At 38.1% G+C, this 22,271-nt stretch overlaps 1 long non-coding RNA gene across 1 annotated transcript; it reads right to left on the reverse strand.

The window, feature by feature from the left end:
- Positions 1 to 1,833: 1,833 nt before the first annotated feature.
- Positions 1,834 to 10,772, reverse strand: LOC140159028 (uncharacterized). The gene is made up of 3 exons (XR_011859844.1): positions 10,596 to 10,772; positions 6,572 to 6,665; positions 1,834 to 4,974 (listed from the first exon to the last, which is right to left on the reverse strand). It is a non-coding gene; the product is annotated as an uncharacterized lncRNA (long non-coding RNA).
- Positions 10,773 to 22,271: the final 11,499 nt, after the last annotated feature.

Here is a 22,271-nt window from a genome sequence, read left to right on the forward strand (position 1 = left end):
AACCTGTGTATCATTTTAATTCCTTCAGTTAGATTTACCTGGTCAATATGGTAAGTATTACGCATACAAATGAGTAGGTTAAACTGTATTAGCTATGACGATTAGCATTTCAGGGACTTTGTGGGGTTCATTTTAAATGCTGGACTTGAGTGGTTTTTTGAATCATATACAAAGACAATAATGTTGGAATGAGATTACCCAGGGCTGTCAACTTTTTGGAATTGCTTGGCGTGAGGCAGAGGCGTACCAGGATTTGCCGACTCCAATGTTCATTTTGTACCATGATTATTTGAGCCACGGCGCTCGAGAATGTAAAAAGCGGGGGGGTGGGGTGTGGAGGAGCAACAATTTATAAATGACGATGCGTGAGATTTTACTCATTTTCCAGCTTTTTGCGTGATATTTACTACCTAGGCGTGAGATTATACTACCTTGGCGTGAGACCGTGAGAAAGTGACCCAATGCGTGAGACTCACAGCCAATGCGTGAGAGTTGACAGCCCTGGTAAGATAATACAAAATAAAGCACACAGGTATGTATAATGTTGATAAGCATTCTGCCATGTAATATAAACCACACACTTTCCTTGATTAAAGCCTTTTTTTTTCAAAAGTCACTCTCCAGTAATGAATGTGTTACAAGTGGACTTTTATACATACTGGATTTTAATCAATGTGTTACAAGACTCAAATCATGGACTTTGGTGGTTCTTTCATACATGCTATTTTTCAAATGCTCAACAGCCACAGAGGATGAATTTGAGTTGTTCTTTCATACATATCATATGACAGGCCTATGTATAGCAACAATTTCCCATGCTTAACTCAATTTGGCCAAAGTATGGACTTGGGTGGGTTTTGTATTCATATATTCAAATGTTGAAGCATTTTTGAACAAAAGTTGATCACCTAAATATCTTGGACCTGCTGAATCCAAGAAATGAGGTGAGCAAGCATTATTTTGAGTCCATGACCCTCAAAATGACCCCAGAAATGACCACATAGGGATATACAGGGGTCAACAAACGATCACAAATATATAAATTTGGTCGATGTACAACCTGTGGTTTCGGAGAATATGTGCCAAAGTAAAGATACATAGGTAATCAACTTTTACCTACAAATGCCATACGAAACCTGAAATTATTGAAATTTTGTCTAATCTATAATGGTACAATGTATATTATGGAACAGTCATTATTTACAACAGGGGGAATGAGTGATTTAAAGGGGGAAACACACAATTTTTTTGTGAAAAAGGGGGGATTCCAACATTTTTTGCCAGGAAAGAGGGGAATATGAAATTTTAAATGGAGATATTTCATAAGGGGGAATGCAGAATTTTTGAATGGAATCAAAGAGTGGATCACAAAATTCTTTGTCAGAAATATTTGCAATCCCCCATTCGTGTAAATGGTGACTAGTCTCTTATGTAGCTCATAAGTAGGTTTGCTGCCATGTTTGAAGGTTCTGTAGAATATGTCACATACATGTACTTATGCGAAAAAATTCGCCCACTGGTGAGATGAATAAAAAATTGCCCACTAGTGAGAAGGGAAAAAGATTGCCTCACTGATGAGTCAAAAACAACCTCGGTATAAAGGTATACATTAGAATTGGAAAAAAAATATTGCCGCCAAAAGCAGTGAAAAAAAAAATTATCGCCGAAGGCAGCAAAAAAATTGTCGCCAAAGGCAGTGAATAAAAAATCCCATGCCCCCCCAGAATCTCTAATGCATAATAGTGCATCCCAAATAGACACCAGAGTGGATTCATTTTTAAACAAATTTTATTAATATTTTTTCAAACCTGTTTTTCATATTTGCAATTTTGCACCTAAATGGAATCAGCCAAATTTGTTGAGTGTGTCGGAAAACCAGAGTAACTTTGTTTTTATTCTTGTTATAACAGATTCCCATAGAGCTCAATGATTAAACCAAGATAGTGAGCTTAGAGCTCATTTGATTTTCACATTTATTGAAAACCTGAACATTTATTACAAATACTATTTTATCATTTTAGTGTAAGAATAATACAATTAAAATATGACATATATAAAGTCTGCACAAAAAGTAACTCAGCTGTTATAAATATGCCTATAGATTCAGAACTAATAATTGTTTTCACAATATGTCAACATAAAAAGGATGATTTATTTACGCGCATTTTGATACCCCATTTGTCCAATTTTGTTCAATATTGACAATACAGCAGTGTTTTGAAAGAAAAATAACCCAATTTAAAAGTTGCAGTTATTTGTATTGATTTGAAGTAACCGCGAAGATAATGGCGGGATTTACGTGTTGACAGTGATGGCATTATAACCATTGTTTGCTGTAAACTGCAACTTTTAAATTCGGGTATTTTTCTGTAAAAGCACTACTGTGTTGTTAATATTGAACGACATTTGACGAATGGGGTATCAAAATGCGTGTAAATAAATCATCATTCTCGCTATGTTAAAATATTGTGAAAACAATTATTAGTTTTGAATCTATAGGCGTATTTATAACAGCTGAGTTACTTTTTTGTATTTGTATAATGGCATTAAATAAGTCAATATCACTATAAACTGGGGCAGATTGCTATTTAAGGCATGGATTGATAAAGCACTTAAGACTGCCATTGTGTGTAAAACAGTTTGGACAATATTCATACTAAAATGGTTTCTCTTTGGTGTGAGTTCTGATATGGTTCACTAGGCTCAATTTAAAGGTAGAACATTTCTGACAGTACTCACACTGATAGGGTTTTGATTGTGAGTTTTGATATGGTATATGAGGCAACCTTTTTCAGCAAAACACTTGTAATAATATTCACACAGATGCAGTTTCTGATGGTTCAGAAGGCTCGGTTTTACAGTAAAGCATTTTTTACAGTACTCACACTAATAGGTTATGTTTGGTGTGATTTCTGATGTTTCACAAGGCTCGGTTTTATATTAAAGCATTTTTACAGTACTCACACTGATAGGGTTTCTTTAGTGTGACTTCTGATATGGTATGTAATATTCACACTGATATGGTTTCTGATGGTTCACAAGGTTCGATGTTACAGTAAAGCATTTTTTACAGTACTTACACAGATAGGATTTCTCTTTGGTGTGAATTCTGATATGATTCACTAGCCTTGATTTTACAGCAAAGCATTTTTGACAGTACTCACACTGATAGGGTTTCTCTTTGACATGGAATTTGATATGGTTTGTAAGGCCACCTTTTTGATCAAAACATTTGTAACAATATTCACATTGATACAGTTTCTCTTTGGTGTGAAAACTATGAATTCTCATATGGTACACTAGGCTAGATTTTACAGTAAAGCATTTCTGACAGTACTCACACTAATAGGGTTTCTCTTTGGTGTGAGTTTTATATGGTATACAAGGCCACCTTTTTGAGCAAAACATCTGTAACAATATTCACACTGATACGGTTTCTCTTTGGTGTGAATTCTGATATGGTCCACTAGACTTGATTTTACAGTAAAGCATTTCTGACAGTACTCACACTGATAGGGTTTCTCTTTGGTGTGAGTTTTTATATGGTATACAAGGCCACCTTTTTGAGCAAAACATCTGTAACAATATTCACACTGATACGGTTTCTCTTTGGTGTGAATTCTGATATGGTCTACTAGACTTGATTTTATGGCAAAGCATTTCTGACAGTACTCACACTGATACGGTTTCTCTTTGGTGTGAATTCTGATATGGTCTACCAGACTTGATTTCATGGCAAAGCATTTCTGACAGTACTCACACTGATAGGGTTTCTCTTTGGTGTGAGTTTTGATATGGTTTGACAAGTTACCTTTACTAGCAAAGCATTTCTGACAGTACTCACACTGATAGGGTTTCTCTTTAGTGTGAGTTTTGATATGGTATTGTAGGCCACCTTTTTGAGCAAAACGTTTGCAACAATATTCACACTGATAGGGTTTCTCTTTGGTGTGAATTCTGATATGGTTCACTAGGTTCGGTTTCACGGCAAAGCACTTTTGGCAGTACTCACACTGATAGGGTTTCTCTTTGGTGTGAGTTCTGACATGGTGCGCTAGGTTCGATTTCATGGCAAAGCATTTCTGACAGTACTCACACTGATAGGGTTTCTCTTTGGTGTGAGTTCTGATATGGTATGTGAGGACACTTCTACAACCAAAATATTTGGAACAATATTCACACTGATACGCTTTCTCTTTAGTGTGAATTCTGATATGGTCCACTAAGAACGATTTTATGGCAAAGCATTTCTGACAGTACTCACACTGATAGGGTTTCTCTTTGGTGTGAATTCTGACATGGTTCACTAGGCTCAATTTTATGGGAAAGCATTTCTGGCAGTACTCACACTTGTAGGGTTTCTCTTTGGTGTGAATTAAGGTATGGTATGTGAGGCCCCTTTTACTAGCAAAACATTTGTCACAATATTCACACTGAAATGGTTTCTCTTTGGTGTGAATTCTGATATGGTCCACTAGACTTGATTTTATGGCAAAGCATTTCTGACAGTACTCACACTGATAGGGTTTTTCTTTGATCAAGTAGTTATTACATTGGTGCCAAAGCTCCCTGTGGCCATTCAAATGTCTTGTCAGCTCACCATTGTTTGATAAAATGTTTTGACAAAACACACTTTTGTATCTGCGAGCTCGCACATATTTAATCAGGTGTCTGTTTACATGGATTTTGAATTTGTCCAAAGAATAATACTTGAGTCTGCAAAATGCACAAGAAAATGGTTTAAAATGTTTCATTACCATCTGTGTTACTTTGTGCACCTTGTACTTGAATTGGGTTCTTTAGAGAATCACAACAAAATACAGAGATGTAGATGAAGTTACTGTATGTTCATGAAACCCACCATGGAAGTCAATTCTAGCAAAGAAGTCCTTGAATGAATGAAGCAGCTTCCAATCAAAATCCACAATCCTCTAGGCTTCGATAGTTCTGGTTCTAATTTCATTAGTTCCCAACCTGAAAATGTCAAAACAACCTTAAATTAAATGCTTGGTGATTATAGTCTAACATATTACTGTTCTTTATTTGAGGATAGAAATATGCATGCTTGTTTTGAACAACACAATAGTAATTAATATTTGACCTTTAGATAATTCGTGTTATTATTATTAGTATTTTGTGTGGACATTTCTGACCTCTAAGCATTACTTATACGGTCTAAGTACCACGTTTACTGTGCACCTCTTCAATTCTTGTCAAAATCACTTTATTGAAATCTATGAACTTCATTTAAATAATACAGCCTAAGAACTCATCATCCTCCCCTTTAAAATAAATTACTATCACAATGTCATGCTGCCTTTAGGTAATATATTGGCTTTAAGGTGTGTTTTTTTTGCGTCGTGTGATGCAGCGCAAACCTGCATGTATGTCAAATGCAGTCAAGTCGCATTCGGTATGTTTATTAACGCCAGCAAACGTGTGTAAACAAAACAAAGATTTGCAGACAAAATGCCATTAATTATTTTGAATTTTGGCGCACTTAAAATCTGACATTTTGAATTCAATGGTGCAAACGGATGCAAATTAAGATCATGTACCAGATACAGCTTTCGCAAGCATGAAAGTCTAACCGTTTCAAAATATAGGAATGTTTTGTGCATAATTTTGATAGTTTTTACTGAAACATTAATTTCTCAGACTTCACATTTGACAACATTGCACAATTTTAGTGACAAGACAACTCAAGACAAGACATGTGATATGTGTCTCATTTCACATAATAGCTAGGAATAAATACCAGACTCATCTCCAAAGTTTAGGTCACTTTAAATCATCCCAAAGTCACAAGGTTTATGAATACAGAGAACATTCCCTACCTATGTGACTTTCGGATGATTTGTAGTGACTTCCACTTCGGAGATGAGTCTGGTATTTATTCCTAGCTATTATGTGAAATGAGACACATGTAGCAGCCGACAAGTGCATCGTTTTGATATGGATGTACACAAATGTGTGTGAAGGTCATATTCATAGGTGTCTCAATTAGGCGTGACATGTTTCTTACTTGATAGCGTTTAAACCAATCAATAATCCTATTGCTGACGAGGATAATAATCTTCTTCATATAGAATCATTAAGTAGCTCTAGTCTTTGTTTGCTTTGTCAAAATCCTATTCAAGTGGTGGGTTACAATTGCATTGTATTTTGTCTAGGTATGTATAACCAACAATAACAATGAGAAGACATTCCTGAACCTCGTTGACTTGAGGATGATTTGAAATGACTGCCAATTATGACTTTATTACCAGCAATGTGGAAAAAGAGACACATGTAGAACCGAAAAAGGGTACCATTTCGTTGAAGGAGCAGAGTTCAACAAACCATAACCCCGCTTCTTGATATCGTTTGAAGTCAACTGATATACTATTTTAAAGCTTATGATATATATTTTCTAAACACAAAATAAAACAAAATTGACTGGGCCGAATTTATGCCTGATTCGTAGTGTCCAGTCACAAATTATGGTACCATTTTTATTTATTAAAAAAAATTAATATATGAAATGAAATGTTAATTGTATGTTGAAGATGGTACCGGTATCTCAAGTTACCTGTCAGGAGTTCTTGCCACGATGTCCTCAGCTGAAAGAAGAAGCAAAAACAAGACGATGATCCTCACTACCTTCCAATATTCCTCTGAAACACCTGAAATGGTAAGGAAATTTCAGTTAATTTTTTTAATATTCTCAAAATACACGAAACACAGGTGCCAAGATTGAATAAAGTTGAGCATATTTGACTAACAAAATTTTAGACTGTTCAAAATATGTACCACCTTTACTGAAAAGATAGAGTTGACTCATCAAAATAAATTATTCAACCAAATTTCAACGTTAACAGAATAAATAACATCTGTTGCCAAAAATGTCAATTCTGACTGTTTACCTCTTCATCTATCACATATTATAAATGCATTGGTTTTCCATGCATTTATAATATGTGCTAGATGAAGAGGTAAACATAAGTTAGTGGTTTGCATATTAAGGATAACAAACTGTAATTTTGTTGTAATTTTTTTCCATTTTTTTTTTCAAATTAACTGTGAATGATCCTAGCACTTCAGAATAGGTCTAGTGGTTCAGAAAATCGGAGTACTCCGATTTTCGGGGGTTTAAAACTCGGAAAATCAGAGTAACTCCACGAAAATTGGAGTAGTTGGCAGGTATGCATTTGGACATTAATATTTTACTTGCTGAGGGCTTTAAGGGCATTTTAGTTGCTTGTAAGATGAATTAAACTGCTAGGCCGCTTTTTTTTTTTTTTTTTCAAGAAATATAGTGGTTTGTCATGTATGTTGACCTGCCAACTGAGCACGAAACCAGTCAATTCATAGTTTATACTGGTCAATTTAAGCTTTTATACCATGAGCCAAACACTTGTTTTTAGTGGCTCCTGGTCCATGCATTTTGACTTGAACCAGGAGCCAAAAGGTTAGAACCACTGGTAAAATCGCCCGGCGCCTGTCTAATGTAAGGCTTGGTCGTGATCGGCTGTGTTTATTTCTGAACTCCCATTGCTTTGTCATGCATCAGCGAATCCGACTAGATTTTGAATACAATGGTCTCTAGAATGTGAAGCTATCGGTGAGCAAATTCTTGGCTAGACTTCTCGAGCAACTTTGTGCCTTTTAAAAATTTTCAACAGTAAACCAAGTATTAGGCCTATATGTGATGGCCTTATTGGTACAATGTAAAAACCTATTGAGCCAATCCATGTCAACTGCAGGGATGTGCACCGCAGCACCTCTTCAATTTTTTTCTTTTTCCGTGTGGTGCTAGATATTGGTGAGAAAAATTCTCAAAATCTGAGCTTCATTTCGTTTTCTCTTGGCAGCAAGTTTAAATTTAGGGGGGTCAGCTTAAAAAATGTGTCGCCAAGCGGAAGACAATATTTGGAGGGCCATAAATGTATTAAGGGAACCTATACAACTTTGAAAAATATGTATCATGGGGTACTTCTTTGTGTAGAATTCAAATCTGCCATCAGCAAACTTGCAAGTCCTTTACTTAAAAAGATATAGGGCCCTAAAAATGCAACTTCATCCATCCAGGACCAACTTCGGGGGTCAGAACTCCAAAAGTAAAAATAATTTTACTGTCCATTTTTGGTCAGTCAGAGCCCTTTGGTGGGACATTCCTCTCATCCCATAATGAGCCTATTAGAATACTTTTAGCCGAGATATTACCCATGCAAAATCCCAATTGTACATTTTTTGTACATTTTGCCCCCCCCCTGAAAACCGATGTCAGACATTTTGCCCCACCATCAACTTCAGGTATCTTACTATAAATAGGGGAATGTTGTGACTATGTGTGTGGGCATGTCAATGCAAAGGCTCCATCAGTTTCGATCTAAACGTCGCCAAATTCATACGGGAGATCAGGGAATATACGGGAATGTCCTGTTATTAATTTGGTTGAAAACGGTCAAGAATTGACCTCAAAATCAGTGAAAATGTGGTCTGTTGCTATCCTAGGTAAACAAAAAAGGGAGTCAGTTGTTAAGCTAGCCATGCGCGTTATGCAGGCGTATTTAATGCCAAGTCGCTCGCAGAAGCGCAGCGATACCGCAGGGTAACGCAGCACACCATGACACGCGTAAACGACGCAGAGTCACGTAATGAATGATATTACGGGTGAACGACCGTAGACATGCTAAACGGGAAATCACAAGCTAAGCAGCAAATAAAAAAGACGCTACAAGGGAAATGTAAGAAAGGACAGATTTAGAAAATTTAGAAAATAACGGGAACGGGATTAAATAAATAAATAAAATAAAATTAAAAAACATGGAAATGGCAAATCGCAAGTTCAGCAGCAAAATTTTTTTTTAAATGAAGAAAGAAGCTAAAATGAAAATGTAGGCCTAATGAGGGTCAGGTTCGGATAAATAAAATTTAACTTTTCAATGATTCTACCTATTCAGTTATTTAGTGAACGCTCCCATTTACTCACCTAGCGGGGACCCACGCGAAGCGCGGGTGTCCCGCTAGTGTTGAAAATATGTCCTTGGACAACATTTCTGAGAGATCATATTGGCTTGGGGTCTTGCCTTTAACACATCAGTTATAGTAAGAATTCCAATTGACTGAACACTCGATCCAACCGCGATCGTATATCGCGTATTTCAAACTACAATGCGAACGCATGACCTTGGATACAATGCTGACCTATCACAAGTGTGCTGGCATGGTTGCATTCACTTTCGCGTTACTCACGCAAAGTCGCACACGCCGGCGTACATCGCGCAGTGTACGCAAAAATTCATCACGCTATTATAGGTTTGCCTTTGCTCGAGAAACACTAGCAACAAATTTGCTCACGGCCGCCCTCAAGCTTTGCTTTGCAGTTAGGGGCTGTGCAATAATTATGAGCCCAGGGGGGAGGGTAAAATTGGGGGGGGGGCAAGAAATTTTTGGCAAGCCGAAAGGGGGGGGCAAGAAATTTTGGCAAGTCGAAAGGGGGGGCAAGAAATTTTTGGCAAGCCGAGAGGGGGGGGCAAGGGATTTTTGCACGATTCAAGGGCGCTTTTTAATAAAACGCTCTAAAAGGCTTACTAAAACGGTACGGAAACGCTTAAATATGCAAATTTTCCTGCTCGCTGCGCTCGTAACATACATCTAGACCATTTAAAGTTTGGAATTTGGGCATGTTCAAGGGGGGGCAAAGAATTTTTGGCGGGCCGAGAGGGGGGCAAGCATTTTTGGCGGGCGAGAGGGGGGGGCAAGCGATTTTTGGCGAGCTGTTCGGGGCTGATAATTATTGCACAGCCCTTAGAATATTTCGAACAAGTTTGCCTACTCCATAGCATGGTACACAATGATTTTGACTCACGAGCTCATTTATACGACTAGAAGCGGGTTTTCTTATTGGTATCGCATTCATGAGATGCTAATTTATGTCAGATAGTAAAATGTAAACCTGTATTTTTAGCTAGGATATCTCGAGCTACATTCTAGTCTATTTATTTGCGTTGCCGTTGGCTCAGGCTATGTATGCATGTATGTAGGCCTACATCATGATATAGGTAACCTAGGCAAACCTTAGTTAACACATTTACTATTCAGCGAATTCGCCGAGATTGGGGCCCCAACACAATGCATATTTACATAGAAATTTGAATTTTTTTCGAGAATAGGTGGGTGAAGGAAACCTACATAAATATGTTTTCTATACTTCACTTGACCCAAATATATGATTTTTTATGGTGATAATCAAGTCGCACATGGAATTTTAGAGGATTTTGATAGCAGTTCCATTAAAAAAGCTGCCATCGCCATGAGACTAAGATCTAGAAACACCCCCGAAATGCCGTTTTGGGGAATTTTGCTAGCTGAATCTTTTTGATGAAAGTCAATCTTTGACAAGATGTAACTTTGCTACGGAAAGTGCTATGAAAAAAAGGTTTTCAGTTTTGGCTTAGTTTACTCAAGGGCTTTAATTTGATATATAAAACGATGCAATTTGATGGCAAATTTGAATTCACCTAGGATACCTACATGATATGATAATACTAGTAGAATATCGAATAACAATGTCTAATTTTTGTTTCAGCTTCCTTCTTCTCTGGTCCTACCTTAGTAAGTTAGAATTGATGAATTGCTGCCGGCGAGGAAAGGTTGCTTTTGTGGCGATCGGACACAGTAGTTTTAGTATCAATTAGCTATGATAAAATCATGAAATTGTGGTAAAAATTAAGACGATCAACCTATTTCTGGTCTGAAATTTCCGCAGCAGCCTGTGGTCCATTTGCAGGATAGGACAGCCTGTGACCTGCCACACACAATTGTAAAATAGCGCCACCTATAATTATAACAAGGGTTTGAGGGAAAAACTTTTTTTTATGTTTCTGTGTTTTTTATTTTTACAAGATATCACACAAAAACTAGAGCGATAACCGCACCATAGCTGAACCATGTGGCTTCGGCAGTATATTGTGGTAGGCCTATACCACTGTTAAATTTCAGCTCAATTGAAGCATTTTGAAAACTTGACATTTGACCCCTTTATTGCCCCTTGTTTAGAATGTCATAAGGATCATTGCAGGTCACAGGGGTCAAAAGGAGCATTTTAACCGAAAATGCTCCGATTGAGCTTAAATTTAAATGCAATGATCCTTATGACATAGTAAACATAAGGATCATTGCATATAAATTTCAGCTCAATTGGAGCATTTTGAAAAACTTGACCTTTGACCCCTTAATGACCTTAAATGAATTTTAAAATATTTTTAAATGTTTGCAATGTCATAAGGATCATTGCATTTAAATTTCAGCTCAATTGGAGCATTTTGAAAACCTTGACCTTTGACCCCTTTATGACCCCTTAATGACCTTAAATAAATTTTTAATGTTTTAAACATGTTTACAATGTCATAAGGATCATTGCATTTAAATTTAAGCTCAATCGGAGCATTTTCGGTTAAAATGACCTTTTTTGACCCCTGTGACCCCAGGATGACCTCTGACGTTTGGAAATATTTTTATTATATTCTTTATGTTTTCCTCTTTCATACATGTATGACACCACTCATGGGGTCATACCTTCGTGGCATTTAGAGATATGTCCATTTCAGACCAAATGGTTAGTCAGTTAGTAAGCTAGTAAGCTAGTAAGGGGTGGTGCAATAATTATGTGTACCCCGGGGTGAATTATAGGGGGGCAAAGATTTTTGGCAGGCCAAAAGGGGGGGCAAGCATTTTTTGGCAGGTCAAAAGGGGGGTCAAGCGATTTTTGGCAGGTCGAAAGGGGGGGGCAAGCAATTTTTGGCACAGATATTTTGGGCACCGTTTCTATATTACGCTCTAAAAAGGCGTAGGAAAACGTTAGGAACACGTTCAAATATGCAAAATTTCCTGCTCGCTGCGCTCGCACTATATGATAAGACAATTTAAGGTTTTAAATTCGGGTTCCCCAAAATCTTGCATGTGTAAGGGGGGGCAAAGATTTTTGGCACATCAAAAGGGGGGGGCAAAGGTTTTTGGCACGTCGAAAGGGGGGGCAAAGATTTTTGGCACGGCCAGAGGGGGGGGGCAAGCGATTTTGGCAGACCATTTTGAGAATTCACCCCTTCGGTACACATAATTATTGCACCACCCCTAAGTAAGCTAGTAAGCTAGTAACATTCACTCATATAGGCTGATACCATTTTATGGTTCAGTAAAAATTACAAAGCAATAAAAAAAATCACAAAAGATAACCAAAAATTGGGGGAAAGACCCCGGGGAAAAAGTTGGAGGAAAATGGGACAAAGGGAATTGTTGCAGGGGACGATTTTTAACATACAACTCTCATGACTCTGTTGATTGATATATTGATTGATATTATTGATTGATTGATAGGCTATATCGATTGGTTGATTGAATTATTGATTGACATGTTGATTGGTTGGTTGATTGATTGATTGATGATTAATTTATTGATATGTTGATGATTGATTGATTGATAGGATTGATTAATTGATTTGATTGATTGATTGAATAACAAAAACTTGTTGCATGGAATATTCAATGTCGCAATCAAAGTATGAACCTGGCCTTAGACTTTGGTTAGGGGGTGGGTGGAAAATTGGCTCCTTAGATATGATGTATTGCATATAACACATTTTTAGAGTTGTCCTTCATTTAACTCCTTGAAAGAGTTGAAATTCACTCTTTTAGAGTGGTTTTCACTCTATTTTGAGTGGTTTTAAAGTTTAAAAAAACATATTTCACTCTTTTTTGAGTGGTCTTATAAGAGAATCACTCTTTTGGGGAGTGAGTTTTTCACTCTTTTACATTTAGAGAGGGATATATGAAAAAAATATATTGCCCCGAATTTTTGTGCGACGCAGGTAGTGATAAAGCGCGAGGCGGTGGGGGGGTGGTTAAGCGTGAAGTGTAGGAAAACAAAAGATAAAATTCAAATAAAGAATACACATTTCCTGCCTAATGATTACATTTCAGAATAGAATTAAAAACTACTTTCAATAATGATAAATTGGCAATATTTGATGCAGAGGAGAAATTTCTCTTTTCTTCTATATAGTTCAGCACAATGAACTGACACTTTATTAGAGTGTTAGTATCTACTCAAAGTCAAATATAATTGTTTCCTTCTATTTGTAGGCTATGGACAAAATACAGACAAAATATATATTGACAATGTTGCATTTTGCATTTCAAACAAGCATAAAAGTGTGATGTTTATCAGATAGCTATATTTTTTCTAATTCTTAAAATTGCATTAGCTATTGTTACTTTTAGACCAAATTGGTTATTCCAGTTGCAATCCATACACCCCCTGTGGAAGATATGACCTATACCGGTAGTCTTCCACACATGCAGTGTGAATTTCAAATAGGGTTACCCAGAAACCCTTAAGCTCCCTTAATGGGTGACTCCATTTGAAATGGTGTATGGATTTCAACTGGAATAGCCCAAGATCTTGAAGACAATTGTTGATGATGATGATGGATATAAAAATAGTAGGGCCTATATATTTTCACAAAAGATGAACCAATCTCTAAACACATGTACACTGTAGAGTAACAATAGCAAAATTGAAATTAAATTTTGTAGCTAACTGGGTCATATTTATAAGGTGCTCTAAACTGGACTTCATTTCAGACAATTAAAGGCAAAAAATAAATCTTCTTAAAATTGTAGATTGACCTTCATAAAAAGAGATTTTTTTTCTTACGTATTTATCTCATCTTTTTAAAAAAACCTCTCGACTCAATGGATTCTAAAAGCATTAGATTCATTTTCTCTCTCAGTCTCTTCACTTTGCGTGTCTGTCTCTCTGATTCTCTCGCTCTCTCTCTCTCTCTCTGGATAAGTTTTTACGGATAAAATAGGGCATTGGCGTACGCAGGGGGGGTGTTACGTGTGTGAAACACCCCCCTTGGATTTGTCCAAAAATGGGGGGAAAGAACAGACAAAGAAAGAGAGAGAGAGAAAAAAGAGAGGAGGGAGGGAGAGAGAGGGGGGAGGAGGAGATGAACTAGGCAAAGGGGACATATTATCACCATCATAGGCCTATAGATGCCTTAACAACTCCCACACAAATTATCTCACCCCTAAACCCGGTATTATCTCACCCCTATACCCGGTATTGACCGGCAACATATGTAAAGATGTTTTAAAACTGTTAATACATGTCAACACCCCCACACCATCACACTCGTGGCAACATGTTTTAATTGTTAATTGACATAGATATACATGTTTCACCAACACCCACCCCTACATCATCACACCCCACACCCTTACCCCAGCAACGTATACTTGAAAATTATAATTGTCAACCCCATCATCACGCTTAAAAACTGCATCTCTAGTCTTACACCGCATTGCGCCATCAGCTGAAAACCGTTTGCAATTTTTTTCTGTCAAAACACGGTGCTAGTACGCAAGCATAATGTACTTCAGATGATTTTTACTTTGTAATCCAAATATAATCGCTTTTCAAAAGAAAATAAAGCATATAATTAGACAGTATTTTGCAGTGAAAACCAAATGGCTTCAATTGGACCTACATTTTGCAAAATTTCTGAGAAGGCTTCATAGACCGTCATTTCATAAGTTTTCGGCTTTTTGAAACTAAAATTTTACACACTAATAGTGCCAAAATGTCCAGCAAATCGCTTCAGTTAGGTCTTCATTTTGCAAAAGTTTCTTACTTCTGAGGGGGCACATTTTCGCTTCTGCTTTCGACATTTACCAATTTGCTTTAACACAATTTATAGGCCTACAATTAACATGATTAAAGGGAAAACTTGTTCACGAAAAGCTTCATGGTCCGTCATTTCACAAATTTTCGGCTTTTTCAGACTAAAAGTTTACACACTAACAGTGCTAAAATGGTCCACCAAATCTCTTCAACTAGGTATTCATTTTGCAAAAGTTTTTACTTCTGACGGGGAACATCCCCTCAGACATTTCTGGCGTCGCGCAAGCCGACGCAATGTTCACTACGCGGCCATTTTAACATTTTTTTATCATCACACCCCCTTGAAAAATTCCTGCGTACGCTACTGAAATAGGGTACAGATAAAATTTGCTGTTATCAACGAAATCTGGCGAATAGCTCATTTTCAGTCCAGATTGACACCCAACATATTCAATTTGGTTAACGGACCAAAATTAGCACTTGTTCAGTGCCTGTATGGGACCATGACAAACCCTCTCTGACATTACAAAATCCACCAGTCGCAAACAAATCTCTTTTCATGAAGATACTTTCTTTCGAGTTAACACTTGTCCATACTGGGCCGTATAGGCCTACTGTTCAAAGTATTTGTTTTTGACTATAACATAATTGAGCAATGTCACAATGTTTTTTGTCCAGGCAAATATACATGTATCTGTGGTCCTAGGCATTCTACCGGTTTACTGATAACTGTGCATGACTAATCATAGATAGACTAATTAAAGTTGAACACCAAACGATTATTTTGTAAACATACAATACTGTGTGATTATTTACGGATGAAAACTATAAAAAAAAATGCTATAAATGAAATAATTAATATATTAAACATATACATTTTGTTTTGTCAACGATGAAAATCGGTTCACAAATATTTGACATAAAACTCTACTTTTGCACACTGCCAACACAAAAACCTATAGATCCTGTTATCTACCCAGTAATGTTTGCTTATCTTAATTGGAACCCTAATAATTATTGGGTCAAGGCTATATCTGCATGGTATAATTGAATAGGCCTTATGATAGTGATAGTGATTTGAAAGCTTGTATTTCAACGAGTTTCTTGCTGGCGAGTTTTATAAGCCAGAGTCAGGATGTTGGTTTCATTATGCCTCAAATCACTAATTTATTGTAAGATCAGTGCAGAGTAGATAAGATACGAAAATTGAAAGTTAGAACACTATAATACATTTTTAGTCGGCCATTTAATTTTTAAAAAACTGTAGTCTAAAACAGACATAAGTTTATAAAGTTATGAATTAGAGAGTTGACAGGAAGTTGTAAGAGTGTAATTGTTATGGACATGATGGGTACCGGGTGTAAGCGCGAAAATGTTGAAGGTCAGGTCAAAGTCACCGAGGTGAATTTAAATTGTCAGATTGTCGATCACGATTCTGCGCCAAAATTATAAAGGTCATCTGAGGTGAGCAAATTTGGGGTCTTATGGAAATAAATCAAGGGTCTTTCAGCACTCTGTTTTGGTAAAATTCAGGCGTCTTTCGGAGCTGCGCAGCAATCCCAAAACAGGGGCCTTTCTGGGGGAGCATGTACCCGTATCATCTGTCATTTGTGCCCCGCCCTGAACTTACTTCATCCGGCAGAAAGTGGCGGTTCAGCTTCTGAATGGCTGTGGTGAATATTTTGGGGGATACACAGGCCCGTATGCAGGATTTTTTTGGGGGGGTGCTGATTTTGAAAAAGTGGACTTTATTCCCGGGGGGGGGGCGATTTTGTGAACAGTGGACTTTCTTCCCAAAATTTGGACCTTTTTGGACCAAAAAAGCTTTAAAAATCTGATTTGTGACTTTTGTATACTTTTGCAAGGGGGGTGCGACCGCACCCTGCACCCCCTCCTCCCTGCGTACGGGCCTGGGGATACGGTATCTCCCTATCTCATAGTCATACCATACTGAAATTACATTGTTTTGAATAAGATTATGGCCGTGGCATTTGTGGAAATATCCTCAAGAATTTGTAATAGATATAGAAAATAGAAAAGTCTCCCCCCTCCCCCGATGAAGAAAGACGCGATGGAAATGCACCATTGGGGCCCACCAACTTGGACCAGGTGTCATTGCCACTTACCCTCCCCCACCCCAATATTTAAAATCTTCCCGAGTCTCTGTAAAAGCATTTGGCTCGCGAGTGTGGAACATACAGGGTGTCCCAGAAAAAATTACCGATTGAACAAGGCGGTTCTCGAACCACGAGTCTCGCCTGCTTTCGCAACAACCTGCTTTTGTGATTACTTTTGGTTGAGGTAAATGAATTTGGCGGTTATCGGCTAGGCACGATTATCTGGCTGATGGTGACTGTGCCCACCAAGTTTCATGCCCATGCAACAGTTTTTACTAATTTGACCCCTGGTGACCCTGAAATGACCTTTCAAAACATTGGCTCTAAATGTTGACTGTATCCACTAAGTTTCATACCCACACAACAGTTTTTACTAATTTGACCTCAGATGACCCCTGATGGCCTCGAAATGATCTTCCAAAAATTTGGCTTTAAATGTTGACTGTACCCACCAAGTTTCATGTCCATCAACAGTTTTTACTAATTTGACCTCAGATGACCCCTGGTGACCTCAAAATGACCTTCCAAAATTTGGCTTTAAATGTTGACTGTACCCACCAAGTTTCATGCACATCCGATAGTTTTTACTAATTTGACCTCGGATGACCCCTGGTGACCCTGAAATGACCTTCCAAAAATTTGGCTTTAAATGTTGACTGTACCCACCAAGTTTCATGCCCATCCGACAGTTTATACTAATTTGACCTCAGATGACCCCTGGGGACCCTGAAATGACCTTCAACACATTTGGCTTGAAATGTTGACTGTACCTACCAAGTTTCATGCCCATCCGACAGTTTATACTAATTTGACCTCAGATGACCCCTGGTGACCTTGAAATGACCTTCAAAAAATTTGGCTTTAAATGTTGACTGTACCTACCAAGTTTCATGCCCATCCGACAGTTTATACTAATTTGACCTCAGATGACCCCTGGTGACCTTGAAATGACCTTAAAAAAATTTGGCTTGAAATGTTGACTGTACCTACCAAGTTTCATGCCCATCCGACAGTTTTTACTAATTTGACCTCAGATGACCTCTAGAGGTCCTCAGTGACCTTGACCCACTAACCAATACAAACCGGTTTTGTCTCGGGTCAAGATGCACCCACCCACCAAGTTTGAGAAACGTGCGACTCCTAGTCTCCGAGAAAAAGCAAAACTTTAATCAAATTTGTCACACACACACGCACGCACACCCCCACGCACACACACACACCCCTACATACGGAAAAGTGATTATATAGTCTCCTGCCTTATCAGGCGAGACAATAAAATTGAACGTAAGTCGAGAAATAGACATCAGAATCAAAAAATTTAAAATGTATCGCATAGCCAATTTTATTGTACTTCACATACGAAAATTTTGTTTGATTCGATTGACTGCTGGTTGTGAAGAAATTAACGATTCCATAATGCCCGCATCAATGCAGTTCATTCCAAGTTTGATCAACAGGCGCTTTTTTATACTCGCTCACCGCTTCCTAAAGTTTGTGTATCTATTTATAATCCGATGGTTGTTATGTTATTCATGCTTTCACTGAAGATGAATAACAGTTTGTCCGAGAAAACTTTGATTTCTGCAGTTGGAAGCTTCCCAACTTTAATTCTCTAGGTTGTGCAAACATGTTATATTTTACATTTCCAAAGAACATGAAGAACATTTGATCCAAGAATGACAATGATTAAGTGCTTACAGCTTTACGTGTGATTTTTGATACCGTGCAACATTAATGTTGTTGTTTCAAAAGATTTAAACTTTGCATTACAATTTGTTGGAAATATTCCCAAAACATTAATGTGTGTGCGAAATTTTGAATTCTTCATGCATCATTTATATCAACATTAACGAAAAAGATATTTACAAGTACCGAGCATCATCTTACATGCAAGCTTTCAATTGTCAATATCGTGCAGGTTTTCAAATTTGAACAAAACCTAATTAAATGTTTTGCAAGAAAAAGATTGTTTGAAAAGAACGAAAAGGATTTCACATAACAAAATATAGACTGGCCCCAGTCTCGGTTCAGTTCCATCTCTGGATAACGTAACAATAAATAATTACATAATGCCCTATTCCTGTACCCCCCCCCCCCTTAGTTTTCTCAGTGCCAAAAACCCATTCCTCTTCATCCACAAATCGACGCCACTGATTACACACACAGTCAGTGCAGCAATATAGAAACATACTCGTATTTAGTGAACGCGAAAGTACATTGAGCGCTGAATCCTCATGTATTGGGTTGATTTTAATGCTATGTAATCTACATTACCAGTCGTTCTCCATGGACCCGAGGGAGGGTCTAAACAAAATAGGAAGCACATCGACAGTTAACTAGTTAATTAGTGCGCAGAATGTTGAATGATCTTTCTTTCAAACTTGGAATGAAGTGGTTGGACGTATGCATTATGTAATCGCTTATTTCTTAGCTTTTCTTCGCAATCGGTCAACCGATTCCAATAAAATTGGCGAATAAGATGCAGAATAAGATGGGCTACTGATATCTATATTTCTCGAATTACATCCAAATTCATTCGCCCGGTAATTTTTTCTGGGACACCCTGTATAGAACTCGGACCACTTATAAATAACAAAGTGTAAAGTGTGCTGAGGCTTGTGAATAAACATCTAGGCGTTGTGCCAGTGACGTATTATAGCTAGCTAGGAGCTGCTAGGGGTTGTGGCACCACACGTATGCATCATACAAAATACCCCTTTCCTAAACAAAAGCGTAAATACCACTAAACTAATTTCAAGTTGAATTTATGTTGCAGGTGGGGCAGAGTGACCCCATGCTGACGAAAAAAGAGAAAAGTGTCATGAAAAAAAAAATGAAAGAGAAAATCGGGCAGGCAAAGGAAAAGAAAAGGACCTCGAGGAATGGGTTGAAATAATGTAAAATAACAAATGCTATGCTCGCACATTGTTCCAATAAAGTCTTTTTTGGAAGCTCAAAGATTCTCGTACAGTTTCCCCAAAAGAAACCTGTTATATTATATGTCCCCGACTTGGCATCATAAATAATTTTGCCACACCCCTTTGCACGTGAAAAATTTTTGGAATCCAAACTGGCAAACCTTTAGTGGTTTAGATATGTATTGCAAGTGAGCAGGAAAATATGCATAGGCCTATTTAAAATTTGTTTCGAATATATCGCACTGCACTATTTAGTATGTTCACACTGTACATCTGCATTCATTCATATCATGCTGATCAGTGATCACTCACACCTGTAAGATGAGTATCTTTGAAAAGAGCAGTATTATATTCAATCTATGAGTGCAGACATACACAGGTGATGAGTGCAACCTGTTTGTATTCAGCATCGAAGTGGTTACGTAATTCTCTTGGTTACCGGATCACGCTACTTTGGTATGCCTTCGAGTGCCATATACTTTATGTGGTGATCATTTCGATCGTGGTTCATTACTCTAGCGCGTGATCCCGTTGACATAGTAACATTACGTAACTTCGATACTGAATTGACTGGAGGCGATATATTCAAAAACTATGGTATAATTAATCTTGTTGTAACATGACTTCTGCAGTGACGTAGCATGATCATGCACGGGGGGCAAGTTCCCCACCCCAATCGATTGCAAAATTTAGAAAATCCCATAAGAAAATTGCCAAAAACGGCTTGTGCCCCCCCCCCCCATCAGACCCGGTGCCCCCAATCATGGTCGGTATGCCCTCCCCCCAATCGGATGACCCATGCACGCTACGCATAACGTCACTGTTTCTATGGCGAATACGGTACCAGGTACAAATTTTTGGCAAATAAACACATCAAAAGAAATAAGTCCCCCTCTGAACATGTCGTCATAACATTGTAAAGTTTCGTTTTGTACCAATAAAACTAACTTTGAAATAATTATATGACTGTTTACTAAGTGCTGTGTGAAAATGAGAGATTTCCATGACTTCAGGGCGGAATGAGCCTAAATTGAAGGGAAAAACTGCCCTTTTCAAAAGTCACAAAGTAGGCCTATGCTTGTCACAAAAGTTGATTCATGGCTTGTTACTAATGGAAAACCCCATGTGTTTGAGTGCAGTTTAAAATCCTCACCAAGTGAACATTTACTGATTTACTGTAATGTGTATCGATTCTTGATCATTCAGCCATGCAAATCCCCTTGGTGCAGAGTTCAGCACAGTGAGTTGTAAGATGGCCAGTTCCTTTCCTTGTCCCAATACGCCTTGCAGTTAGGGGTGGTGCAATAATTATGTGTACCCCGGGGGTGAATTATAGGGGGGCAAAGATTTTTGGCAGGCCAAAAGGGGGGCAAGCATTTTTGGCAGGTCGAAAGGGGGTCAAGCGATTTTTGGCAGGTCGAAAGGGGGGGGCAAGCAATTTTGGCACAGATATTTTGGGCACTGTTTCTATATTACGCCCTAAAAAGGCGAGGAAAAGCGTTACTGAACACGTTAAAATATGCAAAATTTCCTGCTACGCTCTTTCGCATTATATGTTAAGACAATTTAAGGTTTTAAATTCGGGTTCCCCAAAATCTTGCATGTGTAAGGGGGGGGCAAAGATTTTTGGCACGTCAAAAGTGGGGGCAAAGGTTTTTGGCACGTCGAAGGGGGGGCAAAGGTTTTTGGCACGGCCAAAGGGGACAAGCGATTTTTGGCAGACCATTTTGAGAATTCACCCCGGGGTACACATAATTATTGCACCACCCCTTAACAAGCATAGGCCTACTTTGTGACTTTAGGAAAGGGCAGTTTTTGTCTTCAATTTGGGTTCATTCAGCCATGACGTCATGGACATCTTTCATTTTCACAAAACACTTAGTAAACAATCATATAATTATTTCTAAGTAAGTTTTATTGGTACAAAGTTTTACTTTATGATGTTGGACGAAATTTTCAGAGGGGACTTATTTCTTTTGATGTGTTTAATATGATTTGTTTATAAAACGAATAATTCCAATAACAATGAAAAGAGAATATATCTTCATTTTAGGGCTCCCATAAAATTGGGGCCATGGGCCCGGGCCCATCTGGCCCCACGGTAGTAAATCTGGCCCTTGGCCATGACATCTAAAGAAGTGAGTATAGACCACTTGACATGTGACGTCATTACCCGGCAGTATGCGCACGCATTATGGCACTTTCCATTGTTCTTTGCCCTGCAGTGTGCGTGCGCATCGTAGTTTGCTCAGGGCATGTGTATTTTAAATCTCCCACCACATTTCATATAGTACAAGAAAGCCATTGAACAGTAGAAGGATCCAGTTGTTCCGTTAATGCTGGGGGCGTAGTTAATGTGTGCGAGGCCTTTTTCTGCTGCCAGAGTGGATTCATTTTAAAATAAATTTTATTCATGAATATTTAGGGGCTGTGCAATAATTATGAGCCCTGGGGGAGGGTGAAATTGGGGGCAAGAAATTTTTGGCGAGCCAAAAGGGGGGCAAGCAATTTTTGGCAAGCTGAGAGGGGAGGTAAGTGATTTTAGGCACACATTCATGGGGCGCT

Source organism: Amphiura filiformis, chromosome 8 (assembly GCF_039555335.1).
Source record: "Amphiura filiformis chromosome 8, Afil_fr2py, whole genome shotgun sequence".
In the NCBI taxonomy this organism is placed as follows: Eukaryota; Metazoa; Echinodermata; class Ophiuroidea; order Amphilepidida; family Amphiuridae; genus Amphiura; species Amphiura filiformis.